This window comes from Lynx rufus, unplaced genomic scaffold (genome assembly GCF_022079265.1).
Source record: "Lynx rufus isolate CCGP_SWC_20201006 ecotype Redwood Valley unplaced genomic scaffold, mLynRuf1.p SCAF_1, whole genome shotgun sequence".
Classification (NCBI taxonomy): domain Eukaryota; kingdom Metazoa; phylum Chordata; class Mammalia; order Carnivora; family Felidae; genus Lynx; species Lynx rufus.
Window position 1 is genome coordinate 144,089,320 of NW_025814823.1, and position 14,616 is coordinate 144,103,935.

A 14,616-nucleotide genomic window follows, 5' to 3' on the forward strand; every position below is an offset into this window, starting at 1 on the left:
TTCACACATATGAGGACTTTAAGATAAGGGAAGGGAAACAAAAATAATATAAAAACAGGGAGGGGGACAAAACAGAAGAGACTCTTAAATATGGAGAACAAACAGAGGGTTACTGGAGGGGTTGTGGGAGGGGGGATGGGCTAAATGGGTAAGGGGCACTAAGGAATCTACTCCTGAAATCATTGTTGCACTATATGCTAATTCAGGTGTAAACTTAAAAAAAAACAAAAAATCAAATTTAAAAAAAAAAACTTGAAAAAAAAATGCATGATGGATATTTTCCCCACTGTACATATCTCTCTACACGCGTGTAAAACATTAAGGAGGGCAGACACCAAGAAGGTAACTTTGGGTCATAAATTTAGTATGTTTTAAATTTTAACAGATATTGCCAAACTCTCCCCAGGGAGGGTTTTTGTGAACTCTAGGGTTAGAGTAAGAGGGTGAGTAGAAGAAAGGAAAGAAAATGTCAGGAGAGCCACATATATACTCCTGGGAGCCAGGAAATCCTCCACTGGCCCCCTGGGGGTCAGCATCTCAATCCTCTTTCCTGAGTGTCTTCACCCATTACACACTGCCCTGATAATCAAGGCAAGTGGGGTGGGAATGGGACCCTCTGAGATCAAGGAAAAAATCTACACTTCACCCCAGAAACAACTTAAAACTCACTACAGAGGTTTGTACTTTGTTTTAGTGGTTACTGCCCCCCTACTCCTCCCACAGAACACAGGGTCTGGATGCAGGACTTTCTGCTGCCCTGGGAGGAAAAAGGTCAATAAAGAATCACTCATGAACACAGAGATGCTGGGGGTTCTATAACAAGAAGACTAAACATCTCAACAGGAAAACTTTTCTATTCGGATAACTTATCAGACAAAAGACATGCTTATAGCCTAAGTGAGCCCCAAACAGGCTTTCTTTGTGAATATGTGGACTTGCAATACAGCGATGACATGTTATACACAAATTCAACTGTGTGTGACCGTCTTCTATAACCAAGTTCTTTAAACCAGCGAAACTAGAGCTTGCATGTGAAATCTTTCTTCCATACTACACATTACATTGTACAATTCAATATACAATATAGCACAGAGATCATCGTTCACTCACTCATTCACATCTACTATGTGCAGGTATTGTGCTAGGTTATAGGGATACAAGCAGTGAATAAAATGGGTTTAAAAAATCCATGCTGGGGTGCCTGGGCAGCTCGGTGAGTTAAGCATCCAACTCTTGGTTTCGGCTCAGGTCATGATCTCACAGCTTCATGGGCTCAAGCCCGGCATTGGGCTCTGCAATAACAGTGCAGAGCGCACTTGGGATTCTCTCTCTGTTCCTCTCACACTTGTGCTGTCTCTGTCCTCTCAAAATAAATAAACAACAACAACAACAATAATAATAAAATCCATGCTGACAAGAAGCTAACTTTCTAGTGAAATGTTGTACACACAGAACCACGTGTGCTCTCCTTTATGGGTATTTCAAGCATTTTCATGGTTAATTTTCACTGCTCATGCATGATCTTTGCCTTAAGTGGGACATGAGAATCTAAAATCCCCAAAAGATCGGACTCTACCATACACAGAACATCAAGTTTCTGAGAGATCCTAGTCCCCAGTCCTCGTACTGAGGACCAGGACATGGCAGACACTCAGGTTTCTGACCCAGCATCTTTCCCATTTTGCCATTTATTGGACCTGGAATGGGGTGTCCCCAGCAACAGGGGACCCACAATCTCATTTTCTCCATCCCCACTTCTTGCTGACCACCAAAATGCTTGGTTTGGCTATATTAAAAAAAATGTAAGTTTTCTTTTCTTTTTAATCATTTACCATTTATTTCAAAAGGCCACATAGAATAAGACAGACTGTTAAACGTGTCACACTAAATTTATTGGTACATTATTCTTGTCTCGTTGACACAACATGTGGTTGACCCATCCCAGTTATCTGCAACTTCAGGACTCTGGTGTCTTCAACACAAAGTTTAAGCCACTGAAGTTCTCCCCCCAGAGAGAAGAGAATTAACTGCATATGACAAGCACAGAGCCACAAACACAAGAATCAAACACTCACAGCCTATGGGTCAAATTTCAGCTGGCTTCTGTTTGTGCAAATAAAGTTTTATTGGAACACAGCCATGCTCCTTTGTTGGTACATTGTTTGGGTGCTTTTGCCCTACAATGGCAGGGTTTGAGTAGTTGCTACAGGCCAAAAAGCCGTCAGAGCAGAGAATGTTTTCTAGCTGACTCTCCACAGGAAAAGTTAACAGCCTAGACTACCAGAAATAACAGCTGAGGAGTTGTGTAGCAAGGGTGAATAAAATTAACATCTCAAAGGCAAATGACAAGTGGTGATGACTTACTCTACAGATCAAAAGCCAAAGGACCAGCAGAGAACAGAGAGGTCCATTTGGAGGATTTTCTGAGTGTCCAGGACTCCGCCCTGCCTTCTCACCTCCACTGAGATTCTTTCCCTCCTCCAGAGCACTGCTGTCCCAAAATGGAACTTGTGCTTTAAATGAATTCAACTGTACACCTCCTATATGCCATTTTTAGAGCAGTACATTAAGTGTTTTAATTTATCTGCCGGGTGGTGGAGGAGATGGGGGGAGGACATGCCTGGGAGTTCCAATGCTCCTCTCTGCAGGCCAGAAGCCCTCAATAGCTCTAACAGAAAAAAGTCCTCACATCTGTTATGCAAACACACCATGTGCAACCAAAAATAAAACCCACACTGATGAAAGCCGACATTTCAGAAGATAATTTTAGACTTATTTTAAAACTGTAGAAACAGTATCACTGAAATGTAAAAACCACAGCCCCAAAATGCCTGACCCCCTAGTGATTAAGCTCAAGGCTGCTTTAGAGGTCAACACGCTCCATTCCATTACAAACCTCCCACCTCACCTTAGCTTCGCTGTGTCCAGAGACGCAGAGAAAACATTCCTGAGTGCTAATGTGACCCCAAAGGTCAATAGAAATGATGGCTAAGCTGACAGCAGGGTCTCCAAGTCGCTAATGGAGTTCTCGTACTTGGAGCTTTCAAACACACCCACGTGCATACGGCCTCTCTCACATCAAGGGGTTCTTTCTGCATACACTCACCAAACTCGTCTCTTTCTCCCCGACCTGAGGTCTGGTTCTCTAAGGACAACAACCCTATTACTCATACTTACATCCCCTGCACTTTGCACAGTGCTTGGCATCTACATAGTAAAGAAGGAAAGACAGGAGGAAAGAAGGAATTATAGGACTTAAAAGACTTTTTCAAGCACGAACTCAGATTACAGTGTAACCAAGTAACACGATCACCCTGTTAAATTCTGAAGAGCATCAAGACTCAACTATTCAAAATATTTATGTAGCGTTTTGAGGCTACCCACTCCTAGTTCCCTCTGTGTTGTGCCATTTGTCTGCTCCCTCGGGCCCATTTTTATAATGACAGAACTGTTCATTTCCAACCGTAAGCTCTTGTCTGCCCTATTTATCTGCGGAGCGCTCCAAGGTCCCGTCGGCAGACAGCTGCTAAAGAGATGCTTTTGAGGATGACAAAGAAAGGGGGCAGGAAAACTTGAGTTCTCACATCCTATCATTCTTCACTTCCCATAGCCAGATCCACCCTGAAACAGAGATCCTCTTAACACCTGATGCCCCTCCCCCAAAGTTTCTAGGTAACAGACCGGCAGGTCTAAGGACAATAACTATTGTTTCTTTTTCTCTGGCTCCGGGCAAGCTCATTATTACTGGACAGGGATCAAACCTCTCTGCCCTTGGTTCAGACTGGAGGAAAAAAAAAAAAAAAAAAAAAAAGACTCTCAGCAGGGTATCCATTAGTTCAAATGACTGCTTGTAGTACAGAACTATTTCCCACCATCATTTTCCCCCTGGAATTCGGAATTCACTTGTGTGCAGAAGGGTGAGGCCTGAGGGAGGGGAGGGGTGAGGGATGGGAGGGTTGCAGGGACTCTGTTTTCTCCCACATGTTGTTAGGTCTGGATGGAATTTACACCAAAGATAAAACTGTTTGGAAACATGTGTCCCCAAAGTCCCTCCCCCTTGGAAGGGAGGGGACCCAGAGCATTTAAGAGGTGGAACCTCACTACCAGCTCCCCACAGGAAAATTTTCATTAGGGCACAGTGAGAATTTTCCCACGGTGTCCTCACAAAGGACTTGGGGTTTGATGGCCCAAATCCACCTTTAACCTGAGAAACATACTCATTGATAAACTTGGCACATGCAACGCACAACAGTACCATGAACTCAGCTGCTGTTCAGAAAGACAACTTCTGAGAAGCATTCTATCCCAGCTGAATTTAAAAACAAAAACAAAAACAAAACAAAAAGAACAAACTCCAGAATCAAAGAAATGGGTCAAGTCAGCAATTATTATTATTTTTCTGCTAATGTGACTCTTGTTCTAACACAAAAACATAAAATGCCAGCTAAGAATGGGGAGTTCTACTCTACAGAGCTCTAACGCTCCATAATAACACCTGACAGGTCTCAGGTACACAGTTTTCTTAACATTCAGCTGGTAAACATCAAAATCAAAATAAGAGCCAGATTTTCCAGCTTCGGTGTGAATACCTGCCATTCTATGCTGGGACAAACCACTCAATGTTTTGGATCAAACTGGAATATTTTTCATTGCTGTTTGCTTACTTCTAAAATATAATTACAGCACACACAACTTGAAGGCAGTTTCTATTTTACATGCAAAGCCACTGGATAAATAAATACTAGATTTTGACTGCTCCTATTTTCTACTTCAGACCAACAAGTCGTCCCTTGAGCCCAGCTTTTGGCCCTCACAACAGGAAGGAAGCAGGTGGGGGAGATAAGCTAAGAAAGCTGCTAAAGATGGTAGTTTCCAGAAGGAATCCTCCTCCTCCACTGGCTACAGAAAAAAGATTAGCAGTCAGGAGGAAGAAGTTTGCGAAGGCCTTCCCTGTTATACTTCTGTCACCATCTAAGCGACAACCAGACCCAGCGGTGCAGAAAAAGGCAGTGGCCAGGCAGCCAGGAGACCAGCACTCCTGGGTTCTAGTCTCAGCTCTACCTGGGGTCACAGCTTTGGACAAGCCACTTCCCGGGGCCCCACCCACTCACCTGGCAAAAGAGGGGTCTGGTTAGAATTAAGATGTAAGATTCTCCCATTTTAAAACTTCTAACCTTTGGGGCACCTCACTGGCTTTGTTGGTGGAGCATGTGAGTCTGGATCTTGGGTTTGGGGGGTTGGAGCTTCACACTGGGTGTAGAGAGAGATTACTCAAAAATAAAAACCTTTAAAAGCAACAACAACAACAAAAACTCCAAAATACCTTCTAACTTATCATTTAAATCATATTCTAAAAGAGATAATAATTTTCTCTGCATAACCCTTATCATATCATAACCATAGGATACTTGCTGTCTCTTCACAAAGTAGAATACATCATAAATGTAAGCTAGATCTTTTTTCCATTTATCTGTTCAACTAGAGCCTTTGCCTAGAAACTGTGTTTCAGTGTTTTTTTTTTTTTCTTTCTTTCTTTTTAAATCGCCTGTGACTACCACAGGGAGGGCTTTCCCACCAACAATACTAACTCTAATGCCTTCACATTCCTCTTCATACTACAGGTTAAAAATAAAAGTCAAGTGCTCATCTACCAAATTTCAGAGCCTCAAACATATTGCATCAGAACTCTGTCAACACTAGGAACTACCGAAGTATTGTTAAATGTCAATGGACTAAAGTATGTACTTGTAAAAAGCCTTCTGAATTCAAAGTTGTTTCTAAAGAAAGTAGTTTTCCTTAGAAAGCTCATCTGTACACTGTGGTGAGAACAGAATTTGGAAATGGGGTGTCATCTGGGAGAAATACAAATGGCAAGCAGTCATTCATGGGATTTAGCCACCTGAAGAAAGATGTCAAAAGGAAGTGAATGTGTGAAGCTGGGGACATTCAGAAACAATCCAAATCCAAATAACACAACTGGAATGTGACATCAAGGAGCATGGTAGAGGTGAATCAGAACTGACCGGAATGCACAGTGGAAACCCAATACTTTTATGACCTGTCTGTGGTTAAGTACGTGGTCAGCACTAGATCCGGAAAAAAGAAGGGGAAGGCAACTCCTAGAGTCCCCAGCACAGCCCTGATAAAAGCAAGCCCTAACTAGCAGATAATCCATACAGGTACAACCAAAGCTAGAAATGAATGAGCTGCCCCAGGGAAAGGGGAAAGGCAGCAGATGAGAAGGGCAGAGGACTGTGTCTCGGGCTTAGGCAAGGAGGAGTTGACCGCTTTGTTCTGGATGATGGATACTACAAGATTTGGATGTGGCCTTGGCACTAAACTGGCTACAAATAATTCTTTCTTTTTTTTAAGTTCATTTATTTTGAGAGAAAAACAGCACACATGTATGTTGTGCACCTGAGCGGGGGCAGGGCAGACAAAGAGGGAGAGAGAGAATCCCAAGCAGGCTCCATGCTGTCAGCCCAGAGCCCAATGCAAGGCTCACACTTATGAACCCTAAGATCATGACCTGAGCCAAGATCAAGAGTCAGATGCTTAATCGACTGAGCCACCCAGGCGCCCCCAGCTTAAAATAATTCTTTAACTATTTTGCTTTCATCTACTTGCACATGATTTTATATTAATGTTGGTAATATACATGAATTTCCTGCTACCACATCTCCTTCTCCTTTCTCCTTCTAAGATAATAATGAACAGCGAAAATTACTGAAAAATACAGATCAAAAAAAATTATATAGCATACACTAGGGAATGTGTCATGAGACAGAATTTTTTGAATAAATAGAGAAAAATTCTTTAAGCCTATCTTGTTACCTTTGTTCAAAGAGCCTAAATCCACAGTTAGCAGCCTTAACATCCACCTCCTTTCCTGTTACCTGGTGCATTTTGGACTTCACAATAAATGTAGAAATTGTAATTACAGTATGTAGTTAAGATTTTAAAAGTGGTGGTGGGGTGCGGGCGGGGGGGGGGGGGAATGATGATTATTAGTTGGGAAAGAAAGGGCCTGGTTTGGATCCAACTCAGTGTCCCACCTCCACCACACATTAGTCCAGAAATGGAGTGGTCCATTGAGCCCAGTGGACCAAAGGGATCAAGAAAAATTCTAAATAGTTACTTGTATAAAAATGCCTGATTGCAATAAGCAAGGGGTAGACTAGTTCCGGTGGAAAAGGGTTCCTTGGATCTCAGCCTGGGGCTACGGGTGTAGACATGCGCAGACCGCTCTAACACACTCCACTCAGCAACTTCCCTATTGCTCACCGAAACAGAGGTGGGTGAAGAGAAGCCTGGTGTCCACTCTCATACTTACAGCTTTTTCTCAAGAGTTTAAGCTGTTTCAGGAGTGGCAAATCCAAATGCCTTTCTTCGGGGCAAAGGGTAAAGGTAAATGTGTGAGACACTGTAAGCAAACAACCTGTGTTGGGACCTATGATGAGCTATGGCATGCTCGCCCTCTCTCAAGGAGCCAAATATAAATTTTAAAATAACAACACCAACAACGATAATAACCACTGGCCAGACTCACTTGCAGTCTCTGGGAGTGGCACTGGCTGATGGCGAGGGCAGGGTTCTAACGTCAGACTAACTTTCACCAAGTTCAGGGAGAGAATGGAGTTTAGGAAATGCTTTTAAGACACTGAGGAAACTGCAGCCAAGAGTCCTGCTCACGATCCTATTAGACCTGGTCCACAGTTCTTTTAAAGCCCACTCTACCCTGTAGCATTATTACCCTGTGTTGAATAGACAAAAAGCTCTTTTCATCCAGGGCAAGAATAACCAATGACAGGAGGACTGCAGTTTTCTGCATTATTACTCCCTTAAAGGAAAATGGACCTAAACCCATGAGGAGAAAATACCGCAAAAAGTAAAACATGTTTCCAAAAGTATGATTACAAACAAAGCAGAATGTCTTCTAAAACAAATGAAGGGAGGCGCTGGGCTGTCTCGGTTGGAAGAGGACACGATTCTTGAACTTGGGGTCATGAATTCGAGCCCCATGTTAAACATGGAGTTTACTTTAATTAATTATTTAATTAACAATTAAAAAAACAAATGAACAAAAAAAAGGCTGCTATCAAAAACAAAAGATCTTAGTAGCCTTTCCTCTCGATACACAAACTAATTCTTCAAAATTTAAATTTAAAACAAACATACAGCACAAAAACCAGTCTTCCACAATGTGGAAGATGTGTTTTGGTTCTGAAGAAAACAAAACGCAAAGGTCCAGCCATCTCAGGTACTGACCTACCACCCATCTCAAGGATTAGAGCAGTGTGGTGATAACATAGGATGGGAGTGAAGGAAAGGACCTAAAAAGTTTCTGGTCAGGTGCATTTAGGGCTCTTCCTACTTGGCCTGGCTCACTGAGCTCAGAGGGAAGAAGGCCCGAGGGCCATATCAATCACCTGTCCTTCCTTCTCCAATGTACGTTTGGTTTCAGAGGCCCCTCCTCCACAGGAAACAAGAACCTCTCTTTCTTGTCCCTCTCAAAATGCCAGTGCAGAGGCACCTGGGTGGCTTAGCAAACTGAGCATCTCTTGATTTCAGCTCATGTCATGATCCCAAGGTCATGGGATCTAGCCCCACATTGGTCCCCACACTGAGTGTAGAGCCTGCTTGAGATTCGCTCTCTCCCTCTGCCTCTGCCCCATCCCCTGCTTGCATGCGCTCTCTTTCTCTCTTTCAAATTAAGGGAAAAAAAAGAACTTTTAAAAATAAAAAAAAAAAGGAAAGAAAGAAAGAAAGAAAGAAAGAAAGAAAGAAAGAAAGAAAGAAAAAAAAAAACAGCAGAGGCACCTGGGAGGCTGGCTCAGTTAGTTGAGCGTACAACTTCGGCTCAGGTGATGATCACAGAGTCTGCTTCAGATCCTCTGTCCCCCATTCACTGCCCCTCCTCTGCTCACACTTTCTCAAAAGTGAATAAACATTTATTGAAGGTGGGGGGAGGGGCACCTGGGTGGCTTAGTCAGTTAAGCGTTCGACTTCGGCTCAGGTCATGATCTCATGGTTCGTGGGTTTGAGCCCCACATCGGGCTCTATGCTGACAGCTCAGAGCCTTGAGCCTGCTTTGGATTCTGTGTCTCCCTCTCTCTCTGCCCCTCCCCTGCTTGTGCTCTGTTTCTGTCTCTCAAAAATAAATAAATGCAAAAAAAAAAAAAGGGGGGGGAGCCAGTGCAGATTACAGGGGGGTCAAAACCTCAAAGTGTCATCATTTGCTTCCAGAGAAGTTCCATCTTGATTTAGTGGTGCAGGTCAGTAGACTTAAATCTCTCTCAAAATACCTACCCTCCCCATTTGGGAGTTGTTGTTTTGTGGGGGTTTTTTTGGTCACCCTACATTCTGAAATGGATTTTTAATCCCCTAGGCATCAAGTATCTCAAGACCATACCTGCTTGAATTACATGCCTAATGACATGAATGTCCTGCAGTAAAATGGCTCCTCCATTTAAGATGGGAACCATGCTCCAGGAGAAGACAGAAGTCACGCCCCACTCCACCAGCACAGCAGTTTCCTCTGAGCCCAAGTTCTCACGGGAAAGAGGAGTTTGCCTAGTGACACAAGGCAGCATGAAGTGCGGCCCCGCGGCTCCCTGCAGTTCCCTCTTGCTCAATTTTAAACACAGGCCACCTTTTGAAACCAAGGCAAACACTGAAAACAACTGAATAGGAGGGCTGCCCTCGTGTTCTTAACCCCAGCAGCCCCCGTCCCTTGCACATAAAGGTGAGAATGCCGGGTGGGAGGCAATTATACACTCCCATCTGGGCAGTTACAAGCACACACACTTTCTCCTCTTCCAGTCACATCCTCAAACATTACCACAGCCCAACAAAGCGGGGGAAGGACTGCAGCAGAAGCCCAGTGTGTGTCCCCACAAGGGGACCTTTCAACGCCCGCCCTCAAGCATCGCCTGAGGATGAGGTCAGCCTCTACTCTATAGGCTGCAAACAAGCTGACTTTGTGACCAGCTGGTCTGCCCACTATGAAGCCCTAAAGATGGAAAAGGATTGGTTTCGCCCACAGGGACCTCATTCCTTATGCAGAAAGCCCAGCCAAACCATTTTTAAAGAAGTACATTCAGGAGACAGGCATAGAAACATTTACAAGAGCCAGTGTGAGGTGTCCAGGCGGCCCCTTCTCCCTCTCACTCTCTCCCTTCCTCCATCCCTCCCTCTGCAATGACCCCAAATCACACTGTACATACACAGGACTGCTGGGCTCACCTCCCTAAATATCCATCTGTTTTGACAAGGACATACTCTTACTCAAGAATTGATAATAGCTTCCAACTGGCCATCAGACCACGGTCAAATGCCCGACTTTGGCAATAAAATTCCCACAAGGTCATTTTACCTCCCCATGTCTCATCTCTGTCCTTCTACACGTGCCTCGTCCTTGTTCTCTTCCCTCCTGTCAACCTACACAGCCAATCACTAAGAACGCATTCAGCCTGGGTTCAAATCCCAACTGTACCCCTTAGAGCTGGAGACCTCGGATAAGGTACTTAAAGGATGCAATGCCTCAGTTTCTTCATATGTAAGGCAGGAATAATGCTTAGCTGAGTGCAGCAGTGATGAACCGAGATAATTCAGGTAAAATGCTCAGAATAAAACCTGGTGCGTGGTATTACCCAATAAATATTAGCAATTAAAGTACTCATTATTCTCACACAAGTCACTTCCATGAAGCCTCCCTTAGTGATACCACTCCCTTAGTGAAACGCTTTCTGTTTCTTAAATGTTCTACCAACACTTAGAAACCATACATGCTAGCTGGAGTTGTCAGGGACTATTTCATGGGGCAGGTTAGTTGGATGGCAATCAAATATTAAAATTAGTATTATGAAAGTTATATCCTAGGGGGGGCCTCAGTGACTCACTTGGTGGAGCATCTGACTCTGGATTTCAGCTGAGGTCATGATCTCATGAGCATGGAGCTGCTTAAGATTCTCTCTCTCTCTCTCTCTCTCTCTCTCTCTCTCTCTCCCCCTCCCTCCCTCCCTCCCTCCCCCTCTCACCCACTTGTACCCTCTCACTCTAAAATAAAATTAAATTTAAAAAAAGAAAGTCATGTCCTAAAATGTATACCGGTGGCTCCCAAATGAACCCTACCTCCAATAATGTTGCTCATGGGTTCATCACTACACATTTGTATACTTTCAGGTTTTGTTTCTTGGATCCAAAGCTAAATTCTACCAAGACTGAAAACTTCTTAAGGGCTGGAAATGCACCACAGACAACTGACACACACTGAGAATTCCTATCACAACCACAATGGATCCTCAAACCGATGCTTGCTGAACTGACAAAGAGAATATGACGTTACCTGAAAAACAAAGGTAATAAAAGGAGATGAAATGCCCTTTCAGTTTTCCTCCTCTCAAACGTCCTGCTACAAACATACAAGATTAAACCATGGTATGCGGAAGACAATTGGTGGTAACTACCACCAAGGTGCAGTACAGCCTGATGTAGCCTAACGAGGCAGTCTTAGCTCTGGGTTTCTCCACCTCCAAATTTCCAAAGTGCTTCATGCATCCTCTCATATGGCACTGACTAATTTCCCCCTTGTTCTATGCCTCAGATGACTGATGGATGATAAGCTCCATTTCTCACAAGTTTGAATGCTCCAGAGCTCCCACTGCAGTGCCTTACTGAGGAGACATCCAATGTTTAAAGCACAGAGCAGCTGGGTGGCTCAGGGGTTAAGCATCTGACTTTGGCTCAGGTCATGATCTCATGGTTCATGAGTTTGAGCCCCACATCAGGCTCTGTGCTGACATCTCGAGCCTGGAACCTGCTATGGATTCTGTGTTTCCCTCTCTCCTGACCCTCCCTTGCTCGCTCTCTCTCTCTCTCTCTCTCTCTCAAAAATAAACATTAAAAAAAAAATTAAAGTAATCAGGGAAGAAGTGCAGTGTCACAGGTTTTGACAGTAGTTTCCCCAAATTCCAGACCATACACTCGCAATTATAAAAGCAATGCCCAATGGGAATGCAAGCTGGTGCAGCCACTCTGGAACACAGTATGGAGGTTCCTCAAAAAACTAAAAATAGAACGACCCTATGACCCAGCAATTGCACTACTAGGCATTTATCCAAGGGATACAGGTGTGCTGTTTTGAAGGGACACATGCACCCCCATGTTTATAGCAGCACTATCTACAATAGCCAAAGTATGGAAAGAGCCCAAATGTCCATCGATGGATGAATGGATAAAGAAGATGTGGTGTGTATATATATATACAACGGAGTATTACTTGGCAATCAAAAAGAATGAAATCTTGCCATTTACAACTAATGGAATTAGAGGGTATTATGCTAAGTGAAATTAGTCAGAGAAAGACAAATATCATATGATTTCACTCATATGAGGACTTTAAGAGAAAAAACAGATGAACATAAGGAAAGGGAAACAAAAATAATATAAAAACAGGGAGGGGGACAAAACAGAAGAGACTCATAAATATGGAGAACAAACAGAGGGTTACTGGAGGGGTTGTGGGAGGAGGGATGGGCTAAATGGCCAAGGGGCATTAAGGAATCTACTCCTGAAATCATTGTTGCACTATATGCTAACTAATTTGGATGTAAATTTTAAAAAATAAAAAAATTAAAATTAAAAAAAAAAAGTAATGCACAACAGAAAACTTCAGAGAGCCTAATGGATAAGAATATGTCGAGTGTTTCTAAGGAAATGGTTGTTCTGAATCCCCTGATGTGGGACCCAAGGAATTTAACAAAAATCCCCTACCCCTGGACAAGCAGAGCAAGACTAACTCCATTTTGTGCTACACCCACCAGCTCATGTGTAACCCCCACATGACCTACTTATTGCTTAAGACACTCCCCCACCCTAGTCAAGCCGCTGAGCACACCCTTACTGGAAACCGGCTCATATAGGAATGCGGAACCCCTAACCGCCAAAGAATGTAAACCCCACCTTTTGCCCGCAAAACTTGCACGCCAATTCTTAAACCCCACTTTTGCCCGCCAAACTTGCGCGCCAATTAGGACCAGAGCGATAGGCTAGTTCAAACTATAGGGTAAATTGTAATTCAATTGGCCACCTGCATGTGGACCGACATGACTATGCAACTTTCTGTGTGTGTTACAATCTCACTGGCCACTGGCCCCTATAAAACTGCTACGCCTCTTAACCTAGGGGTCCAAGTCCCTGCTCCGCTGTGTCGGGTATACTTGGGCCCAAGCTCGAGCTTGCAAATAAACCCTTGTGCGTTTGCATCGGTATCGGCTCCTTGGTGGTCTCTCAGATTCGAAATCGGGGACATTACACTGAGAGTATATTTAAGATAGCCTGTAGCTTCAGCATGAGGTTGGGGAAAAGAGACACTTGCTTGGGAGTTGTTCCTGGTGATGGCGTCTCCACGGTGGTGGGGTTCCATCAGAGTGCTGGCCCTAGCCTTCTCCCCCTCCTCATTCTGCTGGGCCCCAGGAAAATGGGGTTTGGATAGCTAGCCTTTGCTCTCCCCCTTTCCCTTAGACAAGAGCTGCCCCTGGCAAAGAGTGCCCCTGCCACTCTTCTTGGAAAACTGTATATCTCTGCAGGGGAAATATGGTTCAGCCTAGGGGGACTGGTGCCTGGGTAGGCTCCCTCAGTGGAAAAGTCTAACTTGTTTTGGGGTTCAGTACTAGGAGGCCCACTTCTCTGCAGATCCAAGCCACACTCTCTCATATGAGCTTATGAGGGACAGAGGGTGATGTCTGGCATCCATCTACTGACACTTCGGTCTTTTTTGCCTATTTGTTTAGAGACTAAGAGGGGAAATGTTATTTACTGGGCTCCCTCAAAAACCCCAACACGTGCCCCTGTCATCTGGCTGATTAAAATGCCTTCTTTGGGGAAAGTCCAGGAAAACGCCCTGCTTCATCAGCATCACAAACCAGGCCTACTTCTGCATACATTGCCCAAGAAATGTCTAAAAATCCACTCCTCACCCTTGGAGACACCCGAACCACAAATGACATGTCAGCAAAGTAAAAATCGCCCTACTGCCCACTCCTCATCATGTCATCATTTTCTAAGCTTTATCAGGCTTCCCAAGTAGGCCAAATAGAGTTTATTATAACAGCTGCTACTTGAGACACTGGAAGCCATCCTTACAAGGGAAAAGTACCAAGTCTACAAGAAAAGACTACATCTAGGAGGAACAGTTATAAACAAGGCATAGACCGAATACACAATACACCAAAGAACAGACTGTATCTGTTCTACTGCTAAAGTTCAAGACTTTGAATGGTTCCCCTGCTTGGCAGGAAAGCAGTGAAGAGGCTTCAGGAAGGTCTGGAGATAACGAGTATACCCCTACCCACACCAGCGTGGCTGGGCCCCATCCTTTACAGGGAAAGTTTTCCCACACACCCTCACCAATCATCATCAAATGAGAAGAGTTCAAAAGAGGCCACGGCACCTGAGTGGCTCAGTCGGTCAAGCATCTGACTCTTGATTTCAGTTCAGGTCATGATCTCACAGCTTGTGGGTTTGAGCCTGGCACCGGACTCTGTGCTGACAGCATGGAGCCTGCTTGGGATTCTCTCTCTCTCCCTCTCTCTCTGCCCCTCCCCTGCTTATGCT

The 14,616-nt window shown here is 44.1% G+C and overlaps 1 protein-coding gene across 1 annotated transcript in view; it reads right to left on the bottom strand.

Annotated features, from left to right (window-relative positions):
- SERINC5 (serine incorporator 5) overlaps positions 1-14,616 on the bottom strand; it is a 102,078-nt gene that overhangs the window by 45,364 nt on the left and 42,098 nt on the right. The gene's annotated exons all lie outside the window — the stretch shown is intronic.